General features: G+C 38.9%; 1 pseudogene; it reads right to left on the reverse strand.

Moving 5' to 3' along the window:
• Positions 1 to 234: 234 nt before the first annotated feature.
• The window catches only part of LOC132296393 (uncharacterized), a 54,928-nt pseudogene continuing 39,661 nt past the window's right edge, over positions 235 to 15,501 (reverse strand).

The following is a 15,501-nucleotide window of genomic DNA, read 5'->3' on the forward strand; positions in this document are numbered from 1 at the left end:
TTTTTTTTTTTTTTTTTTTTTTTTCAAAGGCACGAGCAATTTCAAAGAGAAGGAAGCTTGGAACATAGAAAGAATTTATTCCCTTGCTTTGCTAAATTTAATGTCGATCGCTAGACCAGGCTAGAGCAGGCACTAATCCTCATAAATGGGATCCGTCAAGGGGACTTCCTCAACTTTTCGGGTTAGAATTGTGCTGTCAATGCAAGGCTTAAGCCTTTGGCCATTTACCTTGAAGAGTGATCCACTTGCAGGATCATGAAGTTCGATTGCTCCATGAGGAAAGACGGTAGTGACAATATATGGACCATCCCATCTTGACCGGAGTTTACCGGGAAAGAGTTTCAAGCGGGAATTGAAAAGCCAGACTTTTTGTCCCGGGGCAAAAGACTTTTTGACGATGTGTTTGTCATGAAAAGCTTTAGTCTTTGCCTTGTAAATTTTTGCATTTTCATACGCGTCATTACGCAATTCCTCAAGTTCATTTAATTGCAACGCACGATTAGAGCCGGCTTGTTTGAGATCAAAATTGAACCTTTTTACGGCCCAATAAGCACGGTGCTCTAATTCTACCGGGAGATGACATGCTTTGCCAAAGACAAGTCGATATGGTGACATGCCAATGGGTGTCTTATAAGCTGTCCGGTAAGCCCAAAGTGCATCGTTTAGCCGTAATGACCAATCTTTGCGGTCCGGTCTAACCGTTTTTTCTAAAATGTGCTTAATCTCCCGGTTAGAAATCTCTACTTGACCACTCGTTTGAGGGTGGTAAGGTGTAGCAACCTTATGAATGACTGAATACTTAGCAAGGACGGATTTGAGATAACGATTTCGGAAATGAGATCCGCCATCACTAATGATTGCTCGGGGTGTACCAAAACAACTAAAGATGTGAGATTGAATGAAATGGATCACGACTTTATGATCATCGGTTTTGGTAGCCGCGGCTTCAACCCATTTAGACACATAATCCACCGCTACAAGGATGTACTCATAGCCATAAGAAGATGGAAATGGTCCCATGAAGTCAATCCCCCACACATAAAAAATTTCAACAATTAAAATGTTGGTGAGGGGCATCATGTCTCTTCTAGACATGGATCCAAGTTTTTGACATCGTTCACACGATTTGCAAAAATTGTATGCATCCCGGAACAAGGTAGGCCAAAAGAATCCGCTTTGAAGGATTTTGTTAGCGGTCTTTTTGGCACTGAAATGGCCTCCACAAGCAAGAGTATGGCAAAAATTTAAAATGCTTGTGGCCTCGGTTTCAGGAATACATCGCCGGATGATTTGGTCCGGGCAATACTTGAATAATTCCGGATCTTCCCAAAAGAAATGCTTGACTTGGGAGAAAAACCGGTCCCTCTCTTGTTTGGACCAATGAGCTGGAATTTTGCCAACTGCAAGATAATTGACAATATCCGCAAACCACGGAAGAGTAGAATGTGAAACTTGAAGAAGTTGCTCATCCGGAAAGGAATCACGGATGGCTGCAAATTCTGAAGATTTCTCAATAAGTAAGCGAGAGAGATGATCGGCGACAACATTGTCGGTCCCTTTTTTGTCCCGGATGTCAATGTCAAACTCTTGAAGTAAGAGGATCCATCAAATTAAGCGGGGTTTTGTCTCTTTTTTCGCTAACAAATGCCTAAGAGCGGCATGATCTGAAAAGACGATGACCTTGGAGCCAAGAAGATAGGAGCGAAATTTATCCAAGGCGTACACCACAGCTAGCAATTCTTTTTCAGTGGTGGTGTAGTTCAATTGGGCATCGCAGAGAGTTTTGCTAGCATAATAAATGACATGCGGAAGTTTATCCACACGTTGGCCCAAAACTGCCCCTAATGCATAGTCGGATGCATCACACATGATCTCAAAGGGAAGAGACCAATTAGGGGGTTTCATGATCGGGGCAGAGGAGAGGAGAATGCGAAGTTTGATGAAAGCTTCCATGCAAGCGTCATCAAAATTGAACGGAACATCCTTGGCTAAGAGATTACACAAGGGCCGTGAGATTTTGCTAAAATCTTTGATGAAGCGACGATAGAATCCGGCATGGCCAAGAAAAGAACGGATTTGACGGACGGAATTCGGAGGAGGAAGATTAGAGATTAACTCAACTTTTGCCTTGTCTACCTCGATTCCCCGCTTAGAAATGACATGTCCTAACACAATGCCTTCTTGGACCATAAAGTGGCTTTTCTCCCAACTTAGAATGAGATTCGTCTCTTTGCATCTTTGGAGCACAAGAGATAAATTTTTGAGACACGAGTCAAAGGAGGAGCCAAATACGGAAAAGTCATCCATGAAAACTTCCAAGAACCTTTCAACCATATCGGAGAATATGGACATCATGCACCTTTGGAACGTTGCCGGTGCATTGCACAGCCCAAAAGGCATGCGTCGATAGGCAAAAGTACCAAAGGGACATGTGAATGTTGTTTTCTCTTGATCTTGGGGGGCGATGGCCACTTGGTTATAGCCGGAATAACCATCAAGAAAACAATAGAAGCTTTGGCCGGCTAACCTTTCTAGGATTTGATCAATAAATGGGAGTGGGAAATGATCCTTCCTAGTTGATGAGTTGAGTTTACGATAGTCAATGCACACACGCCACCCGGTGGTGGTTCGTTGTGGCACGAGCTCGCCCGCTGAATTTTTAACAACGGTGAGCCCGGATTTCTTGGGAACAACTTGTGTGGGGCTCACCCACTTGCTATCAGAGATAGGATAGATGATTCCCGCATCTAGCAATTTGATCACCTCTTTCATGACCACTTCCTTCATGTTTGGATTTAACCGGCGCTGGACCTCTCTAGTAGGCTTTGCGTCATCCTCCATATGGATGCGGTGCATACAAATGGAGGGGTCAATTCCTTTCAAATTTGCCACTGTCCAACCAATAGCTTCTTTATGCTCTTGGAGCACCGCTAAAAGGTTGGTCTCTTGGTCTTTTTGAAGGTCCGAGGCAATAATGACCGGAAGGGTTTGCTTTGGACCAAGGAACACATACTTGAGATGGGCCGGGAGCGGCTTAAGCTCAAGTTGTGGCGGAGATAACAATGATGGGACCGGAGGAGTGGTGGAAAGTTGGGGAAGTGGTTCTTTTGGAATTTTCCAAGGAGGTACATCCATGATAGCATTAATATTAAGCAAGGAATTGACTTCTTGAATGGCTTGATCAACATCAAAGTTTGGGAAGTCAAAATGAGACATGCAAGTTTCAAGGGGATCTTTGCTTAGGATGAAGGGGAGAGATTCTTCGACCACTTCATCAATGACATCCACAAGAAAACAATCATCCTCATTGGAGGGATGTTGAGTTGCATGAAAGATGTGGAGTTTGACTTGCATGTTTCCAAAAGCAATGTCCATCACCCCGGTTCGGCAATTAATTGATGCATTAGCCGTAGCTAAAAATGGCCTACCAAGGATCACGGGAATGTGCTTTTTTGGGTCATGGACTGGTTCCGTATCAAGAACCACAAAATCTACCGGGAAGTAGAATTTGTCCACTTTGATGATGACGTCCTCAAGAATACCTCGTGGATGCTTGACCGATCTATCGGCAAGTTGCAAAACCACGGAAGTCGGCTTAAGATCACCCAAACCAAGTTGTAGGTAAACCGAGTATGGAATTAAATTCACACTAGCTCCTAAGTCAAGGAGGGCCCTCTCGATTTTGCTGTCACCAATGACGCACGAGATTGTGGGGGCACCCGGATCCTTATACTTCGGGGGAGTGCTGTGCTGAATAATAGCACTAACATTTTCAGTCAACCTCACTTTTTTTGGCAAATGATTTTTAGAAGTGCGCTTTTGAGTGCACAAATCTTTGAGAAATTTTGCATAGGGAGGGATTTGCTTGATAGCATCCAACAGGGGCAAGTTAATCTTCACTTGCTTGAAAACTTCCCACATGTCTTGAATTTTACAATTCTTGTTCCCAAAATGTGTCGACTCTTGAAGACATTGAGGAAATGGAGCTTTTGGCTCATAAGTAGTTTCCACATTTGGGGAGACATGTGTGGGATATCCGTGAATGGTATTGGGACAAGAATTTGGATTAGAAGAGCTTGAATTTGGATTTTTCAACGGCGAAACTTCCTCACTTTTGTCTCCATCGACCTTGTTGTCCACCACTCTACCACTCCGAAGGGTGGTGATAGCTTGAACTTGTTCATGAGTCGGCCCACTCGGAGGAGGGGTTTCGTCAATCACATGCATTCCTCTAGGATTTTCAAAAGGTTGAGAGGGAAGCTTGCCCTTGTCCTTTTGAAGCAATTGATTCACCGAGTTAGCTATTTGGCCCACTTGATTTTCAAGATTAGCTATGGATTGAGTATGAGAGTGAACCATTTGGAGAGTAGGCTGCAAGGATGTCAAGAGTTGCTTGTTGGCATCCATTATTTGCTTATTTAATGATTCCATCATTTGCTTGTTTGCAGCTACTATCTCGTCAGTTGGACACACAGGAGGTTGATTGGAGACATTTGGATTGTAAGGAGGACGGTAGCTTGAAGAGGCTTGGAAAGGTCTACCTTGATATTGAGAAGAGGGCTGATTTTGCCGCCCTTGGTTTTGGAATTGGGAATTCTGTGGGGCTTGTTGCCGCCATGAGAAATTCGGATGATCTCGCCAACCCGGATTGTAGGTGTTGGAATATGGATTGTTCCCGGGCCGCGAGAACATGGCATTAGCTTGCTCTTGGTTGGGACTAGGAAATTGCTCCGGTGTGGGGCAATCTTCCGAGAGATGGAATGGACTAGTACATAAAGCACAAACTGAACTTGCCGAATTTTGAGACAATGAAGGAGGAAGATGTGGTGCCATCAATTGATAGAATTTATGAGCGATGGCATCCACTTGAGATGATTCCTCCCTTATTGACTTTGGTTGACAAGGGTTGGTGTTGTTTGGAGTGGTTGCGGTCGGAGCCCTACGAGAATTGTGTTGAAGTGAATTTTCACTCAAATTCTCAAGTAAGGTCCATGCCTCATCCGCATTCTTGGACATGAACATCCCACCACAAGAAGAATCAACCATGAATCTATGGGTTTCGGTCAAGCCAGCATAGAAAGCTTGCACTAATTGCCATTTTGGGATCAAATGATGAGGACACTTCCGAAGAAGATCTTGTAACCTTTCCCAAGTCTCGTGGAGTTGTTCTCCATCAACTTGAGAAAAGCTTAGAATGGAACGCCTCATTTGGTTGGTTTTACTCACCGGATAATACTTCTTAAGAAATTCTTGTTGCAATTGAGCCCAAGAAGTAATAGAGTTGGGAGCGAGGGAGTTCAACCAATATTTTGCCCTATCCTTTAGGGAGAATGGGAAAAGATGGAGATAAAGTGCATTATCCGGAAAACCTCTCAACCGGATGGTCGAACAGATTTCGAGGAACTCATCAAGATGCTTATATGGATCTTCATTATCAAAGCCATGAAATGATGGAAGCATTTGAATGGTACTAGACTTGATCTCATATTGAGCTGCATCGATGTTTGGCATCACTATGCAAGATGGAGAAGCATAGGTGGTAGGGATGAAATGATCTCTAAGAGTCATTGGCTCGATATTAGGAATTTCAGCCCTTTCATTCCCCGGATTTCCTACGTTATCCCCCATTATATTGAATTCAGTTTCAAGGTCCCTTGTAAGAGTGGGTTCCCTAAGGTTCCGTCTAAGAGTTCTTTCAAGAGAATTGATATCAATGGGCGAATCGATTGTGGGTAAGGAAAGTGACCTACGACCGAACATCAACAACAAAGCATATACTCAACAAAGCAATTCATCAACCACAACTCCACATACGATGTTCCCTTTCTCCTCAATTATCAAGACGGAAAATGTAAATGGCCACGACAAGGACCGATGCTTTAACACAAAATTTAAACAGGATAAGAGCCTCAACAAGGGCTTCACAACTAAACTAAAACTAAATTTAACACATGCACAATATTCATAACTCGAAACTAGAAGTCACGAGACTTACCTAGGGTCCTCTAGACTTACAATTTGCTAGCATTCCCACGGCGAGCTTCGAGTCCCTAGAATCTTACAATACTTAAAACACAAAGGTGGTCAAAACACACAAGGAATATTCACAAGACACAATATTCACAATCAAACTAAATTTAACCCTAGAAACTTCGGTTGCTAAACCGTTTGCAGTCCCCGGCAACGGCGCCAAAAATTGATCGGTTGGTCAATTAACATCAACCTTCGCAATAGCACGAATCATTGTAAAATAGGGCTATTGGTCGGGTAAGTCGAACCACAGGGACTGCGCTAGTTTAATACAACCTAAATGTCTAGAATCATTCTTAGAATGATGAAGGGTGTATAGAGGTTTTGTTGGATGTCACTTAAGCTAGGAAATTAAAAGTGCATAAAACAATAAATTGCAAGAATTCAAGGGAGTGAAGCACAAGTAACGAAGGCTAGGGAAATGAATCCACCTCCATCCCTATACACATGCTAGGTTAAGATTAATTTAAGGGGAAAACAACATATATGATAGTCATGATACATAACAATACTAGGTTGCTATAATATCCTTAAGAAGTTCATTTAATTAGAAAGGCAAGAATAAACCATCAAAGGTTCACATGATCAACTACCTAAACTAAAATGTAGCTTAGAACATGCTTACTAAGCCAAGGATTATCAAGCCCTAATTTAAATGGTGAATGCACATAAAGCTAAGAATCAAGTATAGCCCATCAAAGGGAAACCCTAAGCCATGAACTATCTAGGTTCTCCAACTCCATGCCATTAAAACCATTCCATGATCTAACTTCCATTGTCACCATGGAAGTGCAAGCAATATGATTAAGAAAAGCAACCATCCAAGACAAGATGAATAACTCACAATAATCATTTAAAACATTCAACATTCATTACAACAAAAATGAGGCTCTTGACCATGGAAAGACTATCAAAAATACATTGTAATCCCCAAAAATAAACTATACTAACACATGCTTACAAGGGAGGGGTTTCATCACCTCCCTAGATGAGGTTTAGTTACCCATTGGTGAGCTAGAAGAAGGAAGAAGCATCATCCTCATCTCCATTTTCGAGCTCCTACTGTAGCACTCAAGACACCCTTCTCCTTGCTCTCTTCTCTCTCCTTTCTCTTGCTAAAGATAAAGCTTCCTCAAATATGTGGCCTTTGGGTAGCCTTTTATGCTCCAACAATACCCTCTCTCCTCCAAGGAACACCTCCAACCACTTCATAAAGAAGGAAGATGGCATTGAGGAAACCAATGTGCAAGTGGGCTGAAATGAGCCATTTCCGAAGGGCATTCTGCCTGATTTTCGAGCGCACGCTTGGTGATCTCGAGCACTCTAACTTAGTGCAATGTGCAACATGCTCCTCTTGCTCAGCGCTGACCAATTTTGGGAAAACTGCTATAACTTTGTGCCCCGAACTCCGAATGACGATCTGTTTGAAGATTTGGAGAGCTGATTCAGTGCTTTAAAAACTTCATGTTTTGATGAAGACCCAATTCTCAAGTCTAGTTGGTCGAAAATGGGGAGAAAGGCAGTACATCAGTGCTGCTAGGCAGTTCTGCGCACCTCTGTTGTGAAGATCATAACTCTCTGCTCCGAACTCCGAATGATGAACCACTTGAAGATTTGGAAAGCTGATTTGGAGCTCTAAATCTTTCATGTTATGAGGGAAGTCCAGTTCTCGAGTTTGGAAGGTCAAAATGGCAAGCAAAGTCCAGGCTCTACTGCTGCCAGAATTCAGCATTGGCACCTTTTGTTGCTCAAAATTCCACAAGGCCTTATTCTTGTTCCATTTTGGCCAATGAACCTGAAAATGCATAAAAACATGCAAATGGAGTTAATCTACATAAAATAATTAATAACTGGACTTTGTTAATGTAATTTAGGGTGCTTGAATATACAATATTCGGCGCTTATCAACTATGTACACACACACACACACACTATATATAACTATAACCCTAATTCTACAATACGTCTGACAAAACATAAAATAAAACATATTATAATAATAAATAATTATTATAATAAAACATAATATATATATATATACACACAACATTATATCTATATATAAATATATTCATCCCCATAGACCAATATCCAAACCATCATCCCTTCCAAATAGTCCAAGACCCATCTAGTTGGTCTAAAGACTACAATTCAAATCCATCTCCCTAAAAATAAAATAAACATTTAACTACACAATTAAGCATTTAAAACAAATTAATTAAATAAGCACATCACACAAAGCCACATAATTCAAATACATGAAATCAAATAAATGAATGCACATAAACACATAGCCACATTATTAAATTTAAATTAAAAAAATAAAATAATTAACAGCAAATAAAAAATGCAATCATCAATATTAGATTACATGATGGTGTCATCATCAATATATTCACTCTAGATCACTTAAAAGTCTGTTTCCTGCTTCTTTATGGGCTGTTTTGGAAGGAACAAAATATTAGATTACATGATGGGGTCGCCAGTGCTCCTGAAGTGGTGGCTCGTACTATGCTTATGGAGGTTCTGCAGGTTCAAGATGCTGGTTTGGCTGACATTTTGGCTTGATTTTGGGCTGCTGATGCTGCCTTATTGTTTATCTAGGGATTGTTTTGATTTGGTTTTATTTTCTAATTTTGTCTTCAACTTCAATCTTCTAATTATTTGTTTTTTCTGAGGGTATGCCTTCTGTGCATCTGTAAATATTTCTTTTTATTTATACATCACCAATTATGAAAAAAAATAAAAAAAAATAAAAAATGCAATTAAAACATTTAAATAAATATCCAGAAATTAGGGGCATTACATGGGTATTATGACGCCCATGAATGACTATTCTAGGGTCTCCACCACTGGAAAATGAAAGGAATGTGAGGGAAACATGAGCGTTATAGTGCTCATGGTTGAGTATTCTAGGGTTTCCAACCATAAAGGGCGAAATGAGGATAGACATGGGCATTTTGGCTCCCATGAATGAGTATTCTAGGGTCTCCACCCACATTTTGGGTTAAGTGAACTGACTGTAGCTCACAGTGAGTTTTAAGTTTGGGGAATAGTTGATGGAAATGAATTATGGAAATGGTAGTTCATTTTATCTCAAACTGGAGGACATTTTGTTCAGAGGATGTTTTCAAATTACTGACCATGATCCCTTTAGGGAACAACCATGGTGTTCCCATGAAGGACAGGTGATATTATTACCATCTTGCTTAAGACTCAAACTCCTTAGACAACGTAGTTGTCTATTTTTGATAGAACATTCCTTAGACATTATGCGATCAAGGGATTCATCGATAATAAAGATTATCCTCTTCCGAAGTGAACCTTCACGTTTGAGATGAAAATAAGGATTTATGATTTGGAATTTGAACGGTATTTTAGGAAGGATGTTTCCGAATTGTCAATCAAGATTCTAATGACATACAACCAGGTAAGCTCCCAGAAAAATGGAGGGATCACATCGGTCCCACTTAAAAACAATAATCCTTAGGTCCATAAGCCAGTTGACAGAGTTTGCCTAGACATTGTAATATCAATAGTCACATTAATTGACAACAATTATCCTTCCTCACCGGGTACATTCAAATGAGGAATGATTTTGAGAATTTGTGTTCTATCGGAATGTGTATGTGTTTAAAGTATTTATGTTTGTTTTGGAAAATACATTGGTTGATTTTAATGGTCGATTTGATTGTTTATATGGATGATTATTTGGTTTAGATTGAAATGGTATTTTAGGATGGTATTTTTGGTGATGAATGATTATATTTGGAATAGATGAGACTTTGTACTCAAGAATGGACGCTTTTCTTAGACGTAGTTCTCTAAGACTCAAAAAATACTCAATTCCCTCGAAGTAGTTTTCAAATGACAAAAATGTGACCGAAATGATCACTTTGGTTAGAAAGTGTTTTGGTATCAATAGTGATAGAAATTGGCCACTTTGAAGAAAAAGATATTTTTGGTGCCGAAAGAGGTAAAAATGACCCTTTACCAAAGTAGGCTTTAAAGTGCCAAAAATGACCAAAATGACCGTTTTACCAAAAAGGGTTTTAAAGTGTCAAAAGTGGCAAAAATAACCATTTTAGCAAAAAACGGGTTTTAAAGTGTCAAAAGTGACGAAAAATGACTTCTTTAAAAGAAAATGACCATTTTGAAGACAAAAACTAGTTTTAAAGGCAAAAGTGATCGGAAATGACCGGGATGTTGGTTTTGAAAGAAAAAAGTGTCGAGAGTATGTGTTTGAAACATTGCAAAAGGTAGTTGCATCTTACAACAATAGAGAAGGTGCATCCTTCAATGGATGTTTACTTTTTCTAATGGTAAGTTTGTATGAAATTTTTTTAATTTGTGATATGCAGGTTTACAAATTTATTTTGAGACCTTTATTTTTTCATTCATGGTATAGGTATTTTATTTTGAGTGAGTTGTTGTGCATTGGGAAGGAGGTCCATCACATAAACCATCTATCACTTCTGTTACTGCATGGTCATGAAAAATGATTTCGAAGACGCTCACTTGGGAAATGAATAATAGGCAAGGATTTGGTGACAGTGAGGTGCATGGATTTTTTAAATGTCTTTACATGGTAATTTTGTAGAATATATTAATAATATTCTTTGCAGTCATAAGAAGACAATGATGGTTCAAATATCTTATATAATTCATGTGGGCCTCAACATGACGACTGTTTTGGCGTTAAATATGTTAATAATATATTCGAGGACCTAGAATTTCAGGTACAATGCTTATTTTTACTACCTTACAAGAAACATAATTACATTTGTATCTGGTTTATTATTGCGAAAGTATTTGTTGGGTTCTAAAGTAGTGGTTTATTCTGATCATTCTGCTTTGCGACATCTTTTCTCCAAAAAGGAAACTAAACCCCGTTTAATTCGATGGATCCTCTTGCTTCAAAAGTTTGATTACGAAATTTGGGATAAGAAGGGTTAGAGAATGTGGTAGTTGACCATTTTTGTAGAATTCTAATTGAGGATACCTCAACTTCACTTCTAGTTTGTGATTCCTTTTTGGATGAACAGCTGTTTGGGGTTTCTCATACAGATTAGCTTTAGTTTGCTGATATTGTGAATTACCTCGCGATAGGCAAAATTCCTTTGTTTTGTTTAAAATAGGAAAAAGATCGATTCTTCTCTTAGATTAAGATGTAATATTAGGAAGACCCCCAGCTCTTCAAGTATTGTGTTGATCAAATCATTCGTAGATGTGTTCCTGAGGGTGAGTTTCATAGTATTTTGACATTCGGTCACAGTTTAGCTTGTGGAGGTCATTTCAGTGCAAAGAAAATTGCAGCTAAAATTCTTCAGTGTGGTTTCTTTTGGCCTTCACTCTTTCGGGATGCATACTTATTTAGTAAGTCATGCCTTCGATGTCAAAAGTTAGGCTGATCTTAGTCATTGAGGTTTTTGATGTATGGGGTATTGATTTCATAGGTCCTTTTGTTTAGTCAAATCATAATGAATATATTCTTGTGACTGTTGATTATGCGTCTATATAGGTTGAAGCAGTGGCTACTAAAACAGCCGATCATGTAGTCGTGGTTAAGTTCATTCAAACGAACATTTTTAGTCGGTTTGGTATGCCACGAGCTATTATTAGTGATAGGGGTGCTCACTTCTGTAATAGGAATTTCCGTACTTTGGTACAAAGATACTCTATCACTCATAAAGTTGTTACTCCCTATCATCCCCAAACAAGTGGCCAAGTTAAAATATCCAATCTTGAGATTAAGAGAATTCTTGAAAAAACGGTTAAGCCGGATCGTAAAGATTGGTCATTAAGACTAATGATGCTTTGTGGGCTTACCAAATAGCTTTTATGACTCCGATTGGTATGTCACCTTACCGTTTCGTCTATGGTAAATGGTGTCATCTTCCTGTAGAGTTAGAACGCAGAGCTTTCTGGGCCATAAAAAGCTCAACTTTGATATGAATTCTATTGGTTCTAACGGGAAGCTTCAACTAATAGAGCTCAAAGAATTACGTAATGATACTTATGAGAGTGGTTTACAAATTAAAGACTAAGACATTTTATGATAAGCATATCTTGCGTAAGACTTTTGAGCCCGGGAAGAAGGTTTGGTTGTTTAATACACGACTGAAACTTTTTCCTGGAAAGCTAAAGTCACGTTTGGAAGGTCCATACATGGTTATTTTTGTTACACCTTATGGTGCAATAGAGATACAGGATTGCAAGACTGGTTAATTGTCCAAAGTCAATGGACAGAGACTTAAACCCTACATAGAGGGTAGTGTGCAGAGAGGCACAGTAGAGGCAGTAGAACTTCATGATCCTATTTACTTGGACTAGAGAGGTCAGTTTTCGTCGAGCTATCGACGTTAAACTTAGCATTTGTATGTTATACCGTAGTTTATTTTTATTTTTATTCATATTTTTATTTTTGTTTTTGTTTTAATATTTAGGTTTTAGTTATTTTTACTGTTATTTTATTTCTAGCTTAGTTTAGGTTAGGTTTATTAAGAAAAAGAAAATAAAAATTGAAAAAATACCAAAAATTGTCTCAAAGCTCGAGCTTTCACTTTGAAGCTCGAGCATCAGCTACCAAAAGCTCGAGCTTGCACACGCTAAGCTCGAGCCCTTTTCCATCGCTAACTTTAGGGTTTTTAGTGGCAGGCTCAAGCTCTCATTCTGAAGCTCGAGCCCTGGGTTTTGAAAGTTTTTTAGAAAAACCTGAGTTTTCTCTTTCTATTATATGATATATCTCTCTCTTGTAAAGTTTCTCTCTAAGTTTCTTCTCCATGCTAATTCACCATGATTTTTAACATTCTCCTTCCAGATTTGCATGTACTATTCAGGTAAAAATCTTCTTCTTCATCTTCTTCCCATTGCTTACTCCTTAGTTGATTAAATTTCTAGGTCTAGAGTAGGAGAGCATGAGTTTCTTTTTGGATGAATAATTATTTGAATCTTTATACATCATCTGTTTATAATGGTTGTCTAAAAAGATTCTTGGTTGCTCTGTGTATTGATTTCTGAGATTTGTTTTGATATAGTTCCAGGTAGAGCTCGAGCTTTGCAACTTTAAGCTCGAGCATTGGTTGAAGCTCGAGCCCAGAAGGTTAAGCTCGAGCCTCAATTTCCAGATTGCAGGAATTGGAGATCTTTTGTGATTTTAGGAATTTTCTTGGAGGGGACTATTAATTAGAAGTAGAGATGGTTCGTCCTGCTCCTTTTAAGCATGCTAGGGTGACTAAAGATGTTTTGCCAAGGGCTTGGAAGATAATTCCAATTTCTTATGAGACGTCCTTTGATTATCAGGAGTTTATCACTGATCCTCGCACTAGATGGGCTATAAAGTCCTTCAGTTACAGGCATCTTTTGCGTCTTAAGGTCCCTGTTACTAAGATTGCTTATCCTTGTCTTGTTCGTTTGTTTTATCTCAATCTTGTTTTTAGTAAGGATGATCCTTGGGAGCTTAGGACTAAGATCGATGGGCATGAGCTGATTATTAATCCTTGTGCTATTGCTGTAACTTTAGAATGTTATCATACACTTTCTGAGGTGGTAGATGAGAGGTGTAGTTGTCCTACTTTCACACATTTCCCTAGGGTACCAATTACACAGAATTTGATTCAAAAACTGTGTGATGGTAGATTTGCCAGGCAAAAGCGTAGTATTACTACCAAGGCCAAGATTCCAAAGAGGTTATGGATTTTAGATTCTATTATCTCTGCTAATGTCCATCCTCTTCGGCATAAGAATATTAGGAATACTGATTTTCTCCAGGCACTTTAAGCTATTCAGTTTGAGCACTAGTATTCGTTTACTAGGATGATTTTTTGCCAGCTACTGGAGTTTTGGTCAGAAATTGGGCCACATAAGAATGTTCCTACCCATATGCTACCTTTTCTATATATGATTACCAGTCTATTAGAGCTACAGGGTTTTGTGGTAGGTCAAAAAGAGAAATCTTGTGATGAATCTCTAAAATTTGGAATGAAAGAATGGAATAAGGTGTGGACCCACATGCCGGCATATCGCCGCAGTGTAGTGGAGTTTGGCGATGAGGGTTATATAGCAGTTACTGCTAGGCTACCAGAGGATACTGATGAGGCCACGGAGGATGAGATGGATACCTCTAATGGACAGGCCCCACCGAGGAGAAGGCCAGTTCTTGAAGCCTAGCCTAAGAGTTCTACTCAGGCTGAGATTAGAGAGTTATAGGCCAGGGTGACAGAGCTGAAGGATGGACAAACAGATGCTGATTGCACAGTAGGGTATTTTTAAGGAGCTATTATGCCGCACTCCGTCTGCCCCATCTACTTCTACCGATACTCCTCCACCTTATATAGATTAGTTGTCTAGGGCTTTTCTATATTTTCTTTTGCTAGATAGGCACTTTTTGTTAACTAGGGCAGTATTTTTGATATATTTATTTCTTTATGTTGTATTTCTGTCCTAAGCCTGTTATTTCAAAAGCATTGTACTGATATTGATGATTTATATACATGTTTTCTGCCTATATTATCATTGTGTTGATATTTGAGTTACATGTGATATTTCTCTGTTATTACTCCATATACTTGATACTCTGATGTGTGTTCGAGTTTGTTGATTTTGCCAGGTACTGCAGATTAAGTTTGGGGGTGATTTCTCCATTTTACACTTCTGTGCTTCATTTTGGTCTATATTTGCTGGTTTGTTTGTATGGTAATATCTTTCTAACTCTCTTTTGTTCTCACACATTGAGGATAATGTGCACACTAAGTTTGGGGGTAAGGTAAATTGAAAAAGTCAAAATTTTTGCTAAAACTAGGTCATGATATTTGATGTTATAAGCATGATTTTGAGTCTGTTGATTGTCATATATTCTAATTGCAGTGTGATGTTGGTTGAAAATGGTTTATATGCTAAAATATTGTGAAAAGGGATTCTTGAATTTTTTTTAAATCAGTTAGTGGTCTGTGGTCCACTCTGTTAGGATAATTATTGTTTAATAATATTGATCTCTGAGATGCTACACTTTGCACATATTCACACTTGCATGAATTCTGTGGGGTAAAAACTAGAAGTCTTATTTTGTTTTAAGTTAGACTGAGAAGAGCAGGTAGATTTGATAATTTTGATAACCAAGGCATAAAAAAAAGGAAAATAAAAAATAAAAAAAAAGAAAGTTGGTATGTACGTAATGCAATAAATGAAAAAATTCTTCACCAATGTGAATGAAAGAAAAAAAAAAAAAAAAGTGAAGAAAAGAAGTAAAAAAGGGTCAAGTTCAAGTCTGTACCTAGATTATTTGAGTAATTAAGTTTTTAGGGGTGTGTTCTGACACCTAATGCCTTAAGACCATCTGGTCTAGGAGTTGTTGGCTGAAAGCTTGTTACATAAGGGGTTTAGGTTGCCTAGATTACTTAAACAATTAGGTCCGAAGGGGTGCTTTATCACTTAATGCCCTAAGATCATCTGCTCTGGGAGTTATTGGCTGAA

This window comes from Cornus florida, unplaced genomic scaffold, assembly GCF_030987335.1.
Source record: "Cornus florida cultivar Cherokee Brave unplaced genomic scaffold, ASM3098733v1 CherokeeBrave_3.0.0_Hap2_Chr02, whole genome shotgun sequence".
NCBI lineage: Eukaryota > Viridiplantae > Streptophyta > Magnoliopsida > Cornales > Cornaceae > Cornus > Cornus florida.